At 40.4% G+C, this 20,187-nt stretch overlaps 1 pseudogene; it reads right to left on the minus strand.

Moving 5' to 3' along the window:
• Positions 1 to 20,187, minus strand: part of LOC119260383 (insulin-degrading enzyme-like) — a 123,365-nt pseudogene that overhangs the window by 28,723 nt on the left and 74,455 nt on the right.

The raw sequence follows: 20,187 nt of genomic DNA on the forward strand, positions 1-20,187 counted from the left end.
CCATTATGTATCTAAAGGCTTAGGTACCTAAACCTCCTATTGTGGAATGAGCTGGCCAATAAAGCTCTATGAGGATAGTTTTTCAGTAACATGTCATATCCTAATCTCTGAACTACTCACAAGATAAATGGAAACACCATAAATTGGATATTTCTTAAAATAAACAAGGATCTTACTATATTGAATCAGAATCAAAAAGGAGCACAAATTCTGGCATTTCTATTGAATTATTTTTTGAAACAATTCACACAATTTTTGAATATTTTATTCATCTTGGATTTAAAAAAATATTATTGTAATAAAATTCCCTGTCAAAGAAGTGCTTACTCATTACAGATAATTTGGTGAAACTATTTCTTTCAGCTCCAATAGGACAAATATCAGGATAGCAATTCTGTTTCCTCTTGTGTATATAATGAATCTTTTCACATTTCTTCTAGTTAATGTCTTAAAAAATAAAAATGAATTATGGCCTGAACCACACTTCTCATATTCATCTATGATATTGTGTGGTTAATAGTCCAGTCTCACATTTGTGCAGGGCCAGCTGTCAAAGATGACACCACAGGGAGTCACTATAATTTTAAGACATGTTGCAGAGTCACTGATGTCCATAAATCTAAATTCACTGGAATGCTTATGGGGACATAGTCATCACAGATTTGAGAATAAATCTTTCATTGCTTTCATTTTGAACTTCACCCTTTACTTGACTCAAATTATCTTTATCAGATAATGGATGAGGGGCCTCATAAGGAGAGAATAATTTTCCAGGCACTATCTCATTTGCAAAACTTCTTAAAATTCTTGTCAGAGCCCACCTTAAATATCGCTGGGGTGATTATCTCCGCTCCCTTTAAGAAAAACCTTCTTGACCCAGCTAACATCTGTGGTGTGTTATAGTTAACATTAATGAGAACAATGGTCAAAATTGCAAATTCACTTAATAAGTGCAGATTAAGAAATTTGAAATCCACACACATGCCAGCCAAACCATAAAGAAATGCCATCTCATCTGATACAAAGCAAAGACTGGCATGCTCATTTACAAAACTGTCTTAACCTGCTTGATAAAAAATCATTTTTTATTTACATATCAAATAGCCTTGAAATTTGTTAAAAGCGGGAAAAAAATGGAATACAAGCTAAACGATTCCTCATCAGTTCTTCAGAAGTCAAGGCAATATTATTAATTTATTTAATGAGATAGGATTATAAACATGTAAGTCCCTTCTTGAATATCCCTAGGAATAAACACATATTACTAAAATCAATTACAACACACAAATCAACTCTAAGTGGAAAAAGACTTGGCTATAAGACCTGAAACCATAAAATGCACAGAAGAAAACAGGCAAAAGACTTCACGACATAAACTTCAGTGAGATCTTTGCTGATAGGTCTCCAGTAGCAAGGACAACAATAGAGAACATAAATAACTGGGACTACATCCAACTAAAAAGGCTTTTCATAGTGGAAGAAATCACAACTAAGGCAAAAAGAAACCCAACTAAGTGGGAGAAAATATTGACACACCAAACATCTGAAAAGGGACAAATATCAAAATCTACAAAGAATTCATATAACTCAACAAAAACAAAATAAATAGCCCAATCAAAAAATGGGGAGAAGAGCTAAATAGGCACTTCTCCAAAGAAAACACAGATGACCAACAGGCACTTGATGTTCCTTATCACTTCTCATCAGGGAAGTACAAATCATAACCACAATGAGATACAACTCACACCTGTGAGAATGGTCCATGTCAAAATGACCAGAAACAAGAAGTGCTGGCAAGGATGTGGAGAAAAATGAACCCTCCTCTACTGTTGTTGGGAATGCAGTGATCCATTCTCTTTGGAAAGCAGAATGGAGTTGCCTCAAATGACTACAAAAGGATTTGCCATAAAACTCAGCAATTCCACCCCCAGATATTTACTTGAAGAAGACAGAAACACCAAATTGAAAGGAAACTTGTATTCCTATGTTTATTGCAGCACTGCTTGCAATAGCCAACTATGGAAGCAACCTGAGCACCCCAGAACAAATGAGTGGATCCAGAAGATGTGCTATATATACACAATGGAGTACTACACAGCACTTGGAAAAGGTGAACTCATGCCATTCATGGCAACTTGGATGGAGCCAGAAGGGATTATGCTAAGAGAAATAAGTCAGAAGGAGAAAGACAAATACTGGATGGAGTCACTTATATGTGGAATATAGAGAAAGAAAACAAAGGGTCAGATAAATTCAAAATCAAAAACTAGACTTTGAAAGCAGACAGTAGAACTGAGTTATTCAGATGGGTATGGGAAGGGGAAGAGGTGAGGACAAAGTGGGGAAGGAGCCCAGTGGACTATGGGGTGGACTATGGGTACTTTGGTGATGGGAGCTCTATGGTAACTTCATCAGAAAGGGGAGCGTATCCTAGACTTCTAAAATATGAACAACTGTGTAAACCAACATTATCTCATAAAAACTAAATTAAAAAGTCAAAGTAAGTATAAAATAATATCGAGAAGATATTCAAGCATCTTCTCTACCAATTCTAAATCATGAGTTTTTGATACACAAAGAATTGAAGTTTAATAAAATAATTTATAATGAAATATTTTTAAGTTCATTTTTTAAAATGACGTACATTTTCTTTCATCCTTATTATTATTTTTAACAGTATAGAATGTCTCCCTTAGCTGTATTCACTGTACTTCCCCCACCACCAAAACACACACATAATTTCCCCCACAGACCATTGTCCCACCCCCTTGTGCCAGAATCCACAGGCAAGTTTCACTATGGTTTCAGGCAGATGGATAAAGGAGAGTGTAAGGGCAGGAATGGACCACAGTGCAGGCTTTCTATGATCCAGCAGACCTGGTAAAAGAGGAGTCAGAGTCCTCAGTGGTTTTGCAGGTTTTTATTGGGATTACCAGGTACATGGCAGGCAGGGGCGCTGGGGGGCCGATAGGCTGGCAGGCCTCCCAGCCCCCAGTAGGTCTTCACTCTGGGCTGTCCGGCCTTCTCTCGGCTTCTGCTTCTCTTGCTTCTCTTTTGGCTTCTGCTGGCGTCCCCGTGACACCACCCTTAAAAGCCCAGTCGAATCCCATCTACCTATGCCCACACCCTACTCCAGGTGCCCGCCATCAGGCGTGCATTCAGGACCGCAGGGTTCCGTCATCTATCCTAATGGTGGGAGGGCAGAAAAGCCTGATACCTTTTACCTTACCTTACAGAGAGTCCTGGAATCCTTGGTGGATTTCTCAGGTTTTAATGCCCTTTCAGTGAATGAGGTACACAGGCACACCAGGCAGGAAGAGTGGTACTCAAGGGGGCAGGCATGGGCCAGGCAGGGGGAGGGAAGGCATGCAGGAGACCATCCTCCCAGCTCACCACAAATCTTTCCTCTTTCTCCTGGCTCTCTCTGGTGTTCTCACCTCTTTTTAGTCATTTGTCCTCTCATAGCTATCCTCCTATAGCTGTTTATCTCTGAGTGATGCTGCCCTCATATCCCTGGCCTCCAGGATCAGGTGTGCCAACTTATGCTGGCCACACTATCCTCCAGGAGTCCACAATCAGGCACATGAGACCCTCACCCACGCTCTCAAGCACTGTCATTAACATGCTCAAGACCACAGATGCTAGCTACAGAGGGTTAGTGGTGCAAAAAGCCTCATTAATTCTACTTACCCTCCACACCCCCAACATTGCTTTCCCCTGTCTCTCCCCCATTTCCCACAGGGATGTATCAGATCTGTGATCAGCTTTCCAGGGTTTGATTTAAGGTTTGTCTTAGTCTGACCATTTGTTTGCTTTCTCTATAGTCAACATATAAATGACACCACTGGTATTCATCTTGGTCCTTCTGACATATCACTTAGTATAATCCCTCTTTTATGAATATTTTCTTACGTCATTGCTCTCCCTTCAGGCGTAGTCCCCACCACAGCACCGGTGAGCCAGCACCATGATCCTTTGTGCTCTTCCCTACCCTCTTTTGATCCCTCTCCCTCCCTTGTTATTTGCCTCAAATCTAAGCTTGCAAGTTTTGTATTTTTCCTGACCCTGTGTTCTATGTTCCATGGATAGTTGAAACCATTTGATAGTTTTCTTTTTTTCTCTGACTTATTTCACTTAGCATAATCCCTTCCAGCTCCATCCAAATTGCCATGAATGACATGAGTTCATCTTTTTCAAGTGCTGTGTGTCTGTAGAGGCAGGATGGCATAGAGCAGGATCTCTATGATCCTATGCAGATGGGTAAAGGAGAGGAGTCCTGGAGCTCTTGGTGGATTTTCAGGCTTTTTTTGCGTGTTCACCAGGTACATGGCAGGCAAGGGTGCTGGGGAGCTGGGAGGCTGGCACGTCACCCAGCCCCTGGTGAATCTTCACTCTTCCTAGGCTCTCCGGTGTTCTCTCATGGTCTTGCTCTCTCGCTTCTGCTTCTCTTTCTCTCCTGCTGGTTCTCTTCTGCTGGTGTCCCGTGACACAGCCAGTCTCTCAGCCCAGGTGTACCCACTTACATAGGCCCGCACCTCACTCCAGGTGCCCTCCATCAGGAATGCATTCAGGACCGCAGGCTTCCATCATTAATCCTAATGGCGGGGGAGCAGAAAAACCTGACAATCATTTACTTTACAACTCCATTGTGTATATATAGCACATCTTCTGGATCCACTCATTTGTTCTGGGGTGCTCAGGTTGTTTCCATAGTTGGCTATTGCAAGCAGTGCTGCAATAAACATAGGAATACAAGTTTCCTTTCAATTTGGTGTTTCTGTCTTCTTCAAGTAAATATCTGGGAGTGGAATTGCTGAGTTTTATGGCAAATCCTTTTGTAGTCATTTGAGGCAACACCATACTGCTTTCCATAGAGAATGGATCACTGCATTCCCATCAACAGTAGAGGAGGGTTCATTTTTCTCCACATCCTTGCCAGCACTTCTTGTTTCTGGTCATTTTGACATGGACCATTCTCACAGGTGTGAGTTGTATCTCATTGTGGTTATGATTTGTATTTCCCTGACGAGAAGTGATAAGGAACATCAAGTGCCTGTTGGTCATCTGTGTTTTCTTTGGAGAAGAGCCTATTTATCCCTTCTGCCCATTTTTTGATAGGGTTCTTTGTTTTATTTTTGTTGACTTTTTTTTAAAGATTTATTCATTTATATAAGAACCGGGGTAGAGGCCAGATGTACAGGAGGGTGAGAGGATTCACCAGAGACAGAGTGGGGAACAGAACAGGCAGATTGACTGAAATATACTGCTGAGGGCAGTGGCGGGAGAGACAGGCAAGGTCTGCCACGCCATGTGGGTGTCTCCGTGGCCAGCGGGGATCGAACCAGCACTGCAGAGGCTGCGGACAGCTGCCTGTACCACCAGGAGGCCGTATTTTTGTTGACTTTTATGAGCTCTTTGTAGATAGTCAATATCAGTTCTTTGTCAGAGAATGTTGTGCAAATATTTTCTATCATTCAGTAAGATGTCTCTTCATTTTGGTTACTGCCTCTTTTGTGGTACAGAAGATTTTTAGATTAATAGCATCCCAGTTTTTTTTTTTTTTTTCCTTGCTGCTGGAGGTGAGCCTGCAAAGATGATTGAGAAGTTTGTTGTGGAGTGTTTTGCTTACGTTTTCTTCTATGTAATTTATGGTTTTAGGTCTTACATTGATGTCTCATATCCATTTTAAGTTGACTTTTGTGAATGGTATGAAATAGTGTTCTAGTCTAATTATTTTGCATGTGGCAGTCCAATTTCCTCAGCATTTATTAGGATAATCATTTTGAAAATGTTGATTTTTTCCCCATCCCATAAGCAGGAAATATCTTTACATTTCTTTGTATTTTCTATTTATTTTAACAATGTTTTATAGTTTTCCTTGTATAGATCATTCACCTCCCTTGTTAGGGTTATACCCAGGTATTGAATTTTTGTGTGTGAGATTATAAATGGGTAGCTTTCTTAATTTCTTCTTCCAGCATACTGTTTGTGTATAAGAAGGTAACTGATTTTTCTGTGTTATTTTGTATTTTGACACTTTGCTGAACTGATTTATTATTTTAATTAGTTTTTCCACAGTGTCTTTAGAGTTCTGTGTCTTTAGAGTTCTGTGTATTTTATTATCATCTGAAAATAATGATAGTTTTACTTCTTTCCCAATTTAGACTCCTTTTCTCTTGCCTAATTTCTCTAGCAAGGATTTCTAGTACTATGTTGAATAGTAGAGGTAAGAGTGAACATCCTTGTCTTATACCAGATCTTAGCAGAAAGGCTTTCATTTTTTTTCACCATTAGGAATGATACTAGCTGTCGATTTGTCATATATGGCTTTTATTATATTAAGATATGTTCCATTTATCCTCAGTTTCTCAAGTTTTCATCATTAATTGAGGCTGTATCTTATTAAATGTTTTCTTAGCATCTTTTGATATGCTTTTATGGTTTTTACTTTCATTGTTGTTGATGTAGTGAATTACCCTGATGCATTTATGGCTGTTGAATCATCTTTGTGTTCCTGGTATTAATCCCACTTTATCATGACATGATAGTGTTGGATTTGGATTGGTAAGATTTTTGTATCTGTGTTCATTATAGAAATTGATAAATAATTTTCTCTTTTTGTGTTGTTTTGTTTGATTTTGGTGTTTCTGTAATACTGGCTTCATAAAATGTGTTTGTAAGTATTCCTTCTTCCTCATTTTTTTTAAATAGTCTGAGGAGGATAGATATTTCATATTTGAAAATTTTGTAAAACTTGTTTTTGAAGCCATCTGGTGTCTATTGTATGCATTTTAATCAGAAAAATTTTAGTTATGTTAATTAGCTATCATAAATTTACAACACTGTAAAAGTTTCAGGAATACAATATCTCACCTTCTTCACCACATCACCCACCAAAGGTGTAGTTACCATCCATCACCAGCTTCCCCTAATTCTTCCCTTTTGGTAATGACCATTCTGTCACCAGACTGTAAGAAAGTTTTTGTTTGGTTTGGTCATTTGCTTTGTTTCTTTATCTTCCACATATAAGTGAAATTGTAAGGCATTTGTGTTTCACATCTGACTTACATGATTAACCATAATTCCTTTGAGTTCCATCTTTCTTGTCAAAAAATGGCAAGGTTTCATTTTTTTATAACTGAACAATATTCCATTGCTAATACACAAAAATTGAAGAAATTTTATATGCTTGTTAAACTTCTTGAGTCTCTCAGACTCATCTGTAGGCAGAAAATGCTGTCATGTGGTATTATTAGATAAGATGTAGGAATAAAGATTGTCAGCTTATTTCTTCTACTGAAAGTATTCGTCCTTCCTGAAAACCACCTGGATCTTGAGAAATTATTGTTTAAAAGAAATTACCAACCCACCTTTCTGGTTCACTGTTCTTCCTCACCAGATTTCCATTTAGGCCCTGCTATTCCCCCACTCTGTATTATCATAGTTATCTAATTTCTCCAGTTCAGTGCAGAGGCCCTTCAAGGATGCTGAAGAATATTACATGGCTGGAATTACAGATGTGCAGTTCTAGCCTCAGAAGTTTTCCTATGTCCATTCACCACTGGAGGATAATTTCACTCATTTCCTCTCTCTCTCTCTCTCCCTCTCACTCTCTCTCCAGATTATCTTTCCCTCCATAGCACTAGAAAAATAGAGACTCCTAGTCAGGTACCCAACTTCTGACTTCCCCCACTTCCAACCAAGCTCTGTTCCTCATTTCTTTAATTTTATCCCATTTCCAGTGTACCGTCAATTTTTCCCTTTTCAAATACTTCTCATCTTATAAATGTTACCGATTCTCTCCAATCCCAAAAGGGCTCATATCAATCCTGCTTTCTTCTCTAGTCACATTCAATCCCCAATTTTTTTTTCTCTTTCATTGCAAGTAATCCTGGGTGTCCTGGACTCGTCTCTGTTTTCATTCAATCTGGTTTCCACTTCTCATATGTTATTGATGCTGTTTATATTAATGAGTTCATGGATTAATTCTATTACTTGGAAAGATGCTATGTGCACTGGGATAGAGTAGCAAACAAGGTAGATATGATCCCAGGGTTCATGGAACATAAAGTATAGTGGGTATAGTGGGACTTCTGAGAAACAGTTGCCCAGATGGAATTAAATGTGCAAGAGATTTATTAAGGGAAATGTCAGTGCAGGATGAAGGGGTAGAGTAGGCAGGGAAATCTCTTAAATCATACTGTATGTTTAATAACTGTAAGGAACACATGCTGCAGGGCAGCTCTAAGAAAATCTCAGATGCTCTTGATGGGATATCACTGAATGAATTTCCTGTTAGAGGAATCTTATGTTGAGCAGAGTGGGCTAGCACTATTACCTCTGCTGTGCTCAGTCAGTGATTACGAATAGTGTTGGAAGTGAGTCTTATGCTCCCCGAGGTGTAGAGGTAGATGTTATTAGTCAACTGTGTTTCTTACTACAGGTTGGAGAGTTGGAAACCACATCCCCCTGATTTCCAAAATCCATAGCATGTGCTACGTAGATTCATTTCTGTGTGTGTTCTACATGGTCCTCATGGAGAAAGGGACATTAGAAGAGGGAGATGGGTGGGAGAAACTACAGTCACTGTTGCTATAGTTAATCTCAGAGCCTCAATGACAATCATCCTCTCCCTGCTCCTATTCTAACTTCTCATCCTCAGCTATTGCTTCGACTGGTCTTGTTGGTATACCTAGTAGCATAACCCCAATCTCATCTCTGAGATGTCTAATTTCTTTGAATCATACCCTTCTCAGATCAGGGTTGTTATACATGCCCATTCACAATTACAGTTGCTCAAGATGATACTAAGGAGCACCCATGTGAACCCTCTTTATTTCATATATCGTCTTTCCTGTCATTTTATGAAAGCAGCCCCAGCTCCTGGTTGGAGTAAATTATCTCTGCCAAGATGGCAACTTCATTTTGCCTTTAGTCCTTAGATGCAAGGAGTTCATATATGATCTGGCAGTAGTGATAGCTTGTAATTCACTGGGACTGTTGCAATGTTTCCTCACGGGAGTGTACTCCTTTGGGGAACAGGAACCTGAACCCAGCAGACTCCAGAGTCGGAGGAATGAGAAGCACAGTGTTTCCCAGTGGGTAACTGAAGGTGATAACAAGTAAGACCATTTCTATTTCTATTCCTTGGTTTCAAGATTAATGTATTCTTCCTATTGAAGCCATTTAGAGGTTTCTGGTGACACCCATATTTTCGGAGTACTGTATCTAAGGATTGTACTTCAGATGTGCCTTTAGTAGATTGTTTCACTACCTTATGAGGTTAGCTGATCACGACTGGTGCAGTAGGTAATGAAACAGAAACTTTCTGTAGAAAAGGGGTCATCTGGGCCTCCCCTGGTGGCACAGCAGTTGAGCGCTGGGCTGCGAAGCTGCCCGTAGCCTCTGCAATGCCGGTTCAATCCCTGGCAGCAGGGCGAGGGTCCCACATGGCGCGCAGACCTCTCCTGCCACCTGCTGCTCCCCTCAGCAGCATACTTTGGTCCTTCTGCCTGCTCTGCTCCCCGCTCTGGCTCTGGTGAATTCTCTCACCCTCCCGCCCTTCTGACTGTACCCAGTGCTTGTCTAAATAAATAAATAAATAAATAAATAAATAAATCTTTAAAAAAAAATCTTAAAAAAAAAAAAAGAAAAGGGGTCATCCCTGATAGAATACTATGCTATATGGAATTTCAGCCTGTGGATCAGCATTTCATAAGCCCCCCAATAATGAAGCTAGATCTATACAGAGTAAAGACAAATTCATATCAGGAATAAATATCTGTCCATGTGAGGATGAACCAGTGATCATTATAGAGTGGAAGAGGCTCAGTGAAATTGCCATCAACAAGCTGCCATAAAGACTAATACCACCCAAAGATCAACATTGATTGGTCTCTGTTGCTCACAAATTAGACAACAGAGGTAGGAGAACTAGATCAGTTTTAGTAAGTGGGAGCACATCCTCTTAGATTCATGCGTTGCCTCCATCTCTGCCACCAGGCCACTCAGATTATGACAGATATGTCATATTACTATGGTGGCAGTGATAAAAACTAATTTCCAATGCAATTGTTCACTGTGTCTTCCATAGTGTATGCTTTACTATAGTAAAGCATTAGTGTGTGAAATAAAAATCTTCACACTTTGTAGCCATTATCATACGCTATCCTTTGTCATTTATCCCAGAACTTATCTTTGATCTTCCAGTGCTTTTCCTTCTATGCCCCTGACAATCTAGTTAGGCCAGTGGTCATTGTTCAGGAATCTATGTGTATTTTTGCCTTGGGTCACTTGTTCTTGCACATAGAGTTAATGATGAGACATACCGCTCATTTATTGGGAAAATTTTTTCTCTCCACTGTGTTTCAGGAAAACTCCTCAAAGGGACTATATACAGTTGCCACCACTTTAATCTACATACTCAGGCATCTGTATGCAAACAAACTTTTTCCCCTCCTATAGCTGGTAACATGGGGTTTCACGCACAGTCATAGATATGACCTGAATCAGGAGTTCTCATGCAACTGTGTAGAAGGTTAGGCTACTGGCTCATGCCACTTACTTATACCCTCTGGTTTGATTGCTGCTTCTAAGTGTTTTGCCACACTATGCCATGTTTTATTAATTTTCTCCACAACTCTTTGGGGCAGCATCCTCTGTTGCCCTGCCATCCTTGCTGGTCTCTATGATCATTGTGACCTGCTGCTTTTTTAGTGGTTGGGTGCCACTGCTTGACCTCTATTACTTCACATCCTATATGAGTCCAGTTATGTGATGACCTCTCTTACCATCATTCTTGACATGCAGAGGAAGGACACCCCTGAAACTTTGAGTTCTGCTGGTGCTTTCTCATGTTTCTGATGGCCTTAATGAATGGTGTATACTCTAGGTCTCTCCATGGGTTATAGTATCCGTACTATGTCTTCTGGTCTCAACAATATATCCATTTCAATATCCTTCAACATTTTTTATTCCCTCCTCTACCATCTGTAGGCAACTCAGGCATATCCGGTCTGTCTATGAAGGAATATCATTTTTCCAGGTTTCTAGGAGTCACCTTAACTAAAACTTTGTCCCATCCCCTCATGTCTTCGCTAGGGTGGTAAATTCCACTTCCTGAGAAAGTATCAGCTGCTGCTTAATTTTTGCTTATTCATTTTTGTGTTCTGACCCTTTGATAAGGCACCATCAAATTTCAATCCCAAAGGCAATCTCTGAGTTCATGTATGTACATACGTAGGCTAGTTCTTGCAGCTCCTTCTCAGGTCCAGTTTGTCCCAGTCAGGTTATATGGGGATTTAACTCTAATAATTTACCTGGCAGCCAGGAATGCAAGTGAAATTAACTCCAGAGGGGGCAATTTTTTGCTTTATATGGGAAAGAATTTGACAGAATCTTCCTTTTTGGATTTGCTAACTCTTCCTCTAAAGAGATGGGCCATATCTCGTAGCTCACAGATTTCAGGGGGTCCTACAGATGTGAAACTCTGTTTTATCTCCATTTCATTTTTAAGGATCCCAGGTTTTTCCAACATCAGTACTTACCTTAGTGAATTGCATTGGCTGAACACGTAAATATCACTGGAATTCAGCAACCTCAATTATCAGATCTTGATTTTGATCCTCAGCCATGATGTTGTAACACAATCGGAGATAAGGATCTCTATGTAAGCTATCAGGTAAACTCTTGCATTTAGCTTTTAACTGTTTGTAAACAGATCTTGGTTTCTAGTAATCCCTCTGTGATACTTCAGTTCAGCTTAGTAATAGCCAGTTATCTCCATCCTAGGCTTTGTTTTCCCCATATTTTTTAGATGCTTGCTTCGTCTCATTGACTGGCACTCCCCTCTTCTGGCTACTTCCTAGGTTATCTGTCATCTTTCCAATATAACCCAAGATTCTTTCTGGTCTCATGTTCTGCCTCTTGTCTTCTCCCAGAAGTACCCTAACCCCCCCACTGTTCTTCAAGGAATGTTTTCCACTTTTTGCCTACATGCCTTTGCCTATGTTGTTGCCTTTGCCTAGTTTTCACTCTTCTCCACCTTTATAACCCACCATTCAAGTTCTGCTCTGCATCAGCATGTGGAAGAGTCAAAGAACAGCTGTGCATTTGCAGGCATATCTGGGTTGTAATTGCAACTCTATCACTGATGGCTGTAAGTCTTCCCTGGGATGTAGAAGTTTCTTTAAAAAAAAAAAAGATTATTTATGCATGCAAGAACTGGGGAACAGGCCAGAGGTGTGGGGGCTGAGAGGATTCACCAGAGACAGAGTGGGGAACAGAGCAGGCAGATCGACTGAAATACACTGCTGAGGGCAGCAGTGGGTGAGACAGGAGAGGCCTGCTGCGCAATCGAACTCGTGCTGCAGTGGCTGTGGATAGCTTCATAGGTTGCATCTTAAACCCTTGCACAAGCAGGGAGGACCTGGGATGTAAAAGTTTCTGATAGTGCTCAGACTGCCAGGATAATGAGTCTATTTATAATCCCAAGTATAGCTCCTGGCTGTGGTAAAAGGCGCCTGGACTAGGTGAAAATAAGAGCTGGAATGGGGTTTCAACATTTACAAATGTATTCATAACAACATGGATGGACCTAGAAGGCATATGTTCACTAAAATAAGTCATAAACACCTTGTGATTTCACATATGTGTGGTACATAAAGAAATAAAAACCAATGAACAAAAAAACCTCTTATAATATAAGAACACAATAGTTGTTATCAGAACGGGGGTGGTGATCAATTGGGCTGTAAAATTCAGGTGCATGTTGGGGGATGGAAAGTAGACTTTTGGGATCAAACAAAATGCAATATATATATATATATATATATATATATATATAGATGTTGATTTATAAAGCTGCACACTTGAAACATATATCATATTATAAAACCAATATTACTTAAAAGAAGAATTTTAGAAATCTGTTGAAAATTCACCCCATGACTTTTAAAGGTCAAACTCTCTCTTTAGGGCATATGAACTATAACCCAGTCAGATGAGATGTGGTAGTGACTGAGGGAGAGGTAGGGGCAGGGAGGTAAGTTAGTGGTTAAGATTTTGGAGCCAAATGGATCTAGACTCAAATCCTGATTTTGATAGTTAGTTGAATGAATGTGAGTAATTAACTTACTTAGTAACTGAGCCTATGTTTCCTCCTGGGAAACAAGGGAACAATAAGCCTAACTCAAAGCACGTCACTGAAAGTTGAGGGAGAAGCAGCATAGAAAGCATCCAGCACTCTATTCAGCTTGTAACAAGAGTTGTATGAAATTGTTGTGCCCACGTCGACCAGTGCAGCCCCCAAGGACACAGACAACCGATGCAAGGGCACAAAGGAGTTTATTACGGGCTCGAGACCGGGCCCTCGACACGCACCGATGCAACGGCAGAGGTCGAGAGCCCCGAACAGAGGAAGCAGGGGTATCTTATAGGGTCGCGAGCGGCGTGTATTTTGAAAGAAGCTGGCAATTACTCATTGGCTACTACAAAGGCATTTTGGCGCGCACGGTTACAGTTTCAAACTGATTGGACGGTTAGAGATGCTGTCCCATTTATGGACAGGACTGCCCTCATTGGCGGCTAGAGTGGTCTGCTTTTTCGTCACCAAGTGGAGTGAGGGTTGTGACTGCTGAAACTATCTCCGGAATGCGGCTGGACAAGGACTAACATACCAAGGTGGAGGATATACAAAATGGCGAAACCTCAGCTAAGCTTGGTTCCACATTCCCCCATTTTTTTTTTTTTTTTTGAAAAACGGCTAGTCAGCTAAGAAAGTAACACAGCTACCAAGCCTTTCATCAGTTAGTCAGTCTCAGAATTATGGTTAAGTTTAGCCACATTATGTGTCATTTTGTTGTTCATTCATAGGGTTATAGGTCCAGCAAAAGTTGAAAAATTGCCATCCTTATATAAAACATTGACTTTTTTTTTTTTTTGGGTCATCTCAGACCACGACCCCTGAAAATCAGATGCCAAACCATACACTTAGTCAGCAAGAGGTATTATGCTCAGCCACAAATGAAATTACTCTGCTTAAACAAGAGATGTTTCTTTAGTTGTTTTTAATCTCTGAAGCCTTCCTAAACTCCTTAGAGGTCCTCTTTTGTACTGTTCCTGAAACTTGCTTAATCACCCTAACTCGCCCTATGTCTCATTCCTCCCTTTTTGGGAATGGAGCCAGAGATGGTATACTGACGGCCGCCAGGAAGTTAGTCCCTGGAGAGGATGGCACACCCACCACAAATGTGGCCCGCATAGATTTAGTGTTTCCCTTGACCCGACCTGACTGGGATTTTAACCAGGCTGAAGGTAAGGAGAGACTCCAGGTGTCCCGCCAGACTCTAATGGCAGGGTTGCGCGCAGCAGCCCGCAAGCCCACCAATTTGGCCAAGGTGGAGGATATACAAAATGGCGAAACCTCAGCTAAGCTTGGTTCCACAAAATGTAGAAATGACATTGTTTACTCCACACCTTCCTGTCTCAGGTAAGAGTCTCCCTTTAGGACAGAGGACTTTCCCAGATGGTGAAAGGGATCTCCTATATAGGCTCCAGGTCTGATGAGCCCAGTTGGCCTCATTTTTCTTTAAAGCTCTCTGGCCTGCCTTGCTTCCTGACTCTTCTGTATTTTCAGCGCTCCTTTTCTGACTTGATTGCTGAGCACAGTTCTTCCCAGCTTGGGTCCAATTTACTCCCTCACTTTATCAACATTTACCTGTTCTTCCCTCTTTTGATTAGGGAGAGCCACCTAATTAATTTGGTGAAGCAATTAAGGGCAGGGCATTAGTGGCTAATAATGCTTCATTCCTCTTAGGAAATCTGTTGTACTTTAATAGGAATTCCCTTAACTTGACATAAAGGAGTGACTGACGGGTTAATTTCAGGACACTTTGCAAGGTCAATATCACTGGGACAACAACCTACATAAAATCCATTTGGAAGATTGAACTGGTGAGAGAGTGCCGCAGGCTGGCTGAGGGCAGGGTATACCTGCCCCTTGAAGTCAGCTCATGTTGCACAGGGGCACTCCAAGCTGAGCTGTGTAGTGGAGAGGTCCTGACATTTCTCAGGTACATTTCTCAGTGTGTGCTTTGATTTGTATCCTTCATCTCTGTTTCCAGGATTGGTATATGTAGGGTAAGGAGAAAATGTCAGGCTTTTCTGCCCTCCTGCCATCAGGATAGATGATGGATCCTTGCGGTCCTGAATGCATGCCTGATGGCGGGCACCTGGAATAGGGTGTGGGCATAGGTAGATGGGATTCACCTAGGCTAAGACTGGGCTTATAAGGGCGGCATCACGAGGACGCCAGCAGAAGCAGAACGAGAAGCCAAGAAAGAAGCAGAACAGAAGGAGAGAGAGAGAGAGAAAGAGAGAGAGAGAGAGAGGCTGGAGAGCCCAGATAGAGTGAAGACTTGATAGGCCTGCCAGTCTCCCAGCCTCCCAGGACCCATACCTACCTGGTAAATTCCAATAAAAGCCTGAAAAACCACTAAGGGCTCCAGGACTCTGACTCCTCCTTTACCCCGTCTGCATAGAATCATAGAAAACCTGCACTGTGGCCCTTCCAGCCCCTACAGTCTCTTCCTAGTCTTCCTTCTATACTGTGATGGGGGACAGGAAGGCACCATTCTCAGGATGTCATCCCCCTTTTTATGTGTGAATTCCTCTGTCTGCCTGACCTGTGCTCCCTTCTTCAGGCCCATCTCTTGTATGGATCACACAGCCAGGGTAACTTCAGACCAGTGGAATGACTTGCTGTCCCTGAAAGTCTCCCCCCCCTGAGTACAACTCCCAATACTGAGATTACTGAGATTATCTTCCCCCTTACCCCACTCCCACACCACCCATCAACTCCTAGTTCTCTATAGATTGCTTAATATACTTCTCTTCTTTTATTCAAGACTCAACTGTATTCACATCCTGGTGAAGTTTTCACTGTCCCTCCACCCTCTTCACTCTGGCAAAATGAGCCTTTTTTCCCTCTTGTCATACCAAGCACATCTCTGATATATTTCTACTTGCAAAAAATTTTTTTATACTAGTTTGAAGGGATATATGCCCCCGCTGTTGTTCATTGCAGCACTATATATAATAACCAAGATATGGGAACAATCTAAGTGCCCAACAACAGATGAGTGGATTAAGAATATGTGACACATAAAATGCAATGCACTACAACTCAGCTATGGGGGAATGAAAGATGAAATCCTGTCATTTGTGACAACAGGAATGGAACTGGAAGGGATTATGCTAAGTGAAGTAAGTCAGAAGGAAAAAGACAAGTATTGAATTATTTCACTCATGTGGAATATGAAATAAAACAAAGGAACTGACAAAGAGCAACAAAAATAAAACCTAGAAATCTAATTGTAAATTGACGTTACCAAGGTGGGAGGGGAGCAAAGTATGGAGGCATCCCAAGAGACTATGGTAGAAGACTATGGGTCACTTGATGGAGGGTGTGGTATGGTAACATACATATGAGGTATGAACCTATACCCCTACATCATAGATATTGCTGTAAACCAACATTACCCAAACAAAAAGTGATACAATAAAAACTTTTCCCCTAACCCCAAAGGCTATGTGGAAATACATACACACACAAACACCCACACACGCACACACACCTCTATTAAATTAGGAGGCTATATACATCCTATTTTAATGCTCTTAGAATATTGTGAAAATAGTTGTTCTAATATTGTATTTTTTATAATTAAATTTTAACACTAACATATCTATCTAGAAAATAAAATAAGGGATAAAAAACAAATTTCTATGAGAAGCTATCTTGATGCTGTTTAAGAGGTAGCAAAGGAACTAGAATAGACGTCTTTTTTTATATTTAAATACTAAATATAAGCTAACACTATAATTTATGTTTTATCTCAATTTTTCCTTATTACCATCCATGAAGGAGATGATAATTATTTCTATTTTATGAGATAAGGAAACTGATTCAGTTTCAATAAAAGGTATTTAGTAACTGCAGTCTGTTTATTTCTACCAAAATCAGTGAGTTTACCAACATAGACGCTTTTCAGGAATGAAATGTATGAGTGATTTGCTATAAATAAAAACATTTTTTCCATTTCTATCATAATTTTATTAATGAGTCTAGATTCTACCATTAAAGAAAATATCAAACTCAAGAATTCATAACTTGTGTTTGCAGCTCCATAACTAAGAGTGGAGCAGAACAAAGAAGACCAAGGAATTTCCAGGTAGGTTTCACATTTCTCATATGCTCTAAGGTGGGTGCAATCACTTCGCCAAGCATTTTCAGGACAGTCTTCATGAGTGAAGAGTTGTTGAACAATGTAAGTTTTTGTTCCAGCTTTAAAATCCTGTTCATTCTACTTTAGTGCCTCTTAAAAGTTGTAACCCCTTTGTTTTACTCTGGTTTCTTTCAATACCATTGTTCAGGACATAGAACCTAAGAATAATAATATTGGTAGTGTTTATAGTTTACAAAGCACTTGCCACATTATTATCTCAACTCTACAACAATGTGAGGTGGTTAGCATCACATTGAAACAGTGCAAGATAGCACTTTAAAAGAGTGCTAAAACAGGGTCAAATGACAGTGCCAATGTGGAGGACAGGTCACAGTTAGTGGGTTCTCACCCAACACACAATTGCAAGAACACTCAGACTCAGGGCCCAACAACAATAGGTTTATTTAAGAAATAGGAGATTGGGGGAAAAGAATGTGTCTAAGGCCACAAGTGTTCAACTATCTTATCCCCAAGTGTCCACAGTGTCTGGAAGTCTCAAACAAAGGCCTCTCTTGGAAGATGAGATGACGCTGCAGCAGCCCACAGCAGCAGTCTGAAGGCTGGGCCAGATGCCAGACCAGAGAGTGATGGGCTCACTGGAGAACCAGAAGCTGTGGATGGCTTTTTGTAAGCTGTGGGCACACACCAACAGCAAACAGCTCTTTGAAACACCAGGCTGAGGCAGATGATGCCCCTTGCAGGTGATGTCAGGAGCTGGTATAGTGGCTAAGTCTCTGCAAAGGTCTATGGTGGTCCGGGAGCCTAGAAGTCTGCGGACATCCACTGGATCCCATGGAAGTTAACTTCTCAATGCTTCTCTCTCTTCGGAGGCTGGCTGATGACTTTCTTCTCTTCAGAGGCTGGGAGCAGAATCTTTCCTCTTTGAAGATGGTCTGATGAATACTTCCTCTTCAAAGGCTGGCTGCTGACTGACTCAAGCTGGCTCTTGTTCTGACTTATATTCACTTCAAGATCCCCCACACTACAAGCCTAACTTGTTTTCAAGTTAGGATTATTTTCAATTCTAAGCATATGATTGAACCATTTGGCACCAATCAGCTTGTTATCCATTTTCAATCCAAGTACATTAACTCAAGGTTGAGTGACAGTTGGAGACGTCAAACCTGATTGGTTCATTTAGCTTGAACCTAATTAGTCCATTTAGATTCTACAGCCAGATATAAAAGGGAAAAGGCCCATCCCTTGCCCAGACAGGCCTGCACTCAGGTCAGGACAGACTTGTGGGTCTCTAGGTTCCAGGGAACCAAGGCCAGAGCCGGCCTCACTGGGCGGGGGCAGAGGGAGACATCCGTAGGTGGTGTGCTGAAGCCTGTATGCCTCAGCCCCAGCAAAGCCACCTTGACCCATGGATCAAGTTACAATACAAATTATTGTTTCTTTAGTACAGATATATATATATTTGTATTTTATACTGGAATGGGTTTTACACTAAGTGGCAGCATACAATTGCTATTGGCCAGATAGTAGCTGTAGTGTATTTGTAATCACCTATGCATCCTCAGTCTGACAGATTTTTCCTGGGGTATGACTGGAACTCAAAGTTCTTAACTGTTGGTTCCTAACAGATGACTTAAGGAAGAAATCTGAGTCATAGCTATTGTCTAAAAACTTTCTGTTGAACACTTTGGGATATTTTCCAGCAACAAAAAATTGGAAACAGTAGTGGAGCACACAAAATCTATGGCATATCACAATGCACCTATAGCAGAAGATGATAAAACATATACATACAACATCAAAGTCAAAGATGATGCTGAATCAAAGAGTGAGCCAGAAGAGTAGTGCTTTGAATGTGAAATAATTCTATGACTACTGTAATCCAGAGATTCCCAAACTTCCCTGGTTTATGCATTTCTAAGTTCTTAATGCCATTTTAGAAATAGCTAATAGTTAGATATTTCTATTAATATTAAGCATTAATAGAATTTCTATTTAACTATTAAATAGGTTCAACAACTTAGTAGCCATTTGAAAAAAACTAATATTTTTATTTCATTCTTTTATTCACTCTTTTTTTGAGATAACATCAGACTGGACACTGCCACCCATGTTTCTTTGCTCCACATTGTTTTCACAGTACTTGCTTTCTTATCACAGCAGTTGTTTATAACCTATCTTCACAAAATACAATGCCATCAAAAGGATGACCCCGGGCGAGGGTCCCACATGGCGCACAGACCTCTCCTGCCATCCTCTGCTCCCCTCAGCAGTGTACTTCATCAGTCTGCCTGCTCTGCTCTCCACTCTGGCCCTGGTGAATTCTCTCACCCTCCCAGCTTCCTACTGTACCCAATTGCTTGCATAAATAAATAAATAAATCTTTAAAAAAAAAAAAAAACAAACAAATAGGTATAATATAAAAAATCCAAAATAAGAAATCATTTTGTCATTGTTCATTTACAAGAGTTTTTCTTTCTTTGGGGGTACATAGTGTTTTTTATAATTAAATGCAATTTAGATTCTATTTTAGAGATCAAGCTAATAAGGCATTAGATTCTCCACTGAGTTCCTTGCTTTTAGACACTTATTCTCCACTTTGTTGCCAAATCATCCATAATTTTCATTCCCCTTATCAAAATATTCAGTATTTTTTGCCTTTAAAATGAAATCTAGGTTTTTCAATTTGACAAGTAACACTCTCTGCAGTCTGCTTTGATGTATCTACCTTTAAAACCTCAGTTTGTATCTTTCAGAACCAGGAGAATCTCAGTTTGCATTTTTCATTAATTGGTAAATCCCTTCATTATTCTGGGTCTCAGTTTCCTCATCTATGAAATAAAAGCTAATTGGATTAGATCAATGGTTCCTGGCTTTTTTGACAAAAGATTAGAGACTGTCACAGGTTCGTCAGTTTTTGTCTATAGTCAATCTCATTTTTGTA

This window comes from Talpa occidentalis, unplaced genomic scaffold, assembly GCF_014898055.3.
Source record: "Talpa occidentalis isolate TD23 unplaced genomic scaffold, MPIMG_talOcc4v2.1 talOcc4.6, whole genome shotgun sequence".
In the NCBI taxonomy this organism is placed as follows: Eukaryota; Metazoa; Chordata; class Mammalia; order Eulipotyphla; family Talpidae; genus Talpa; species Talpa occidentalis.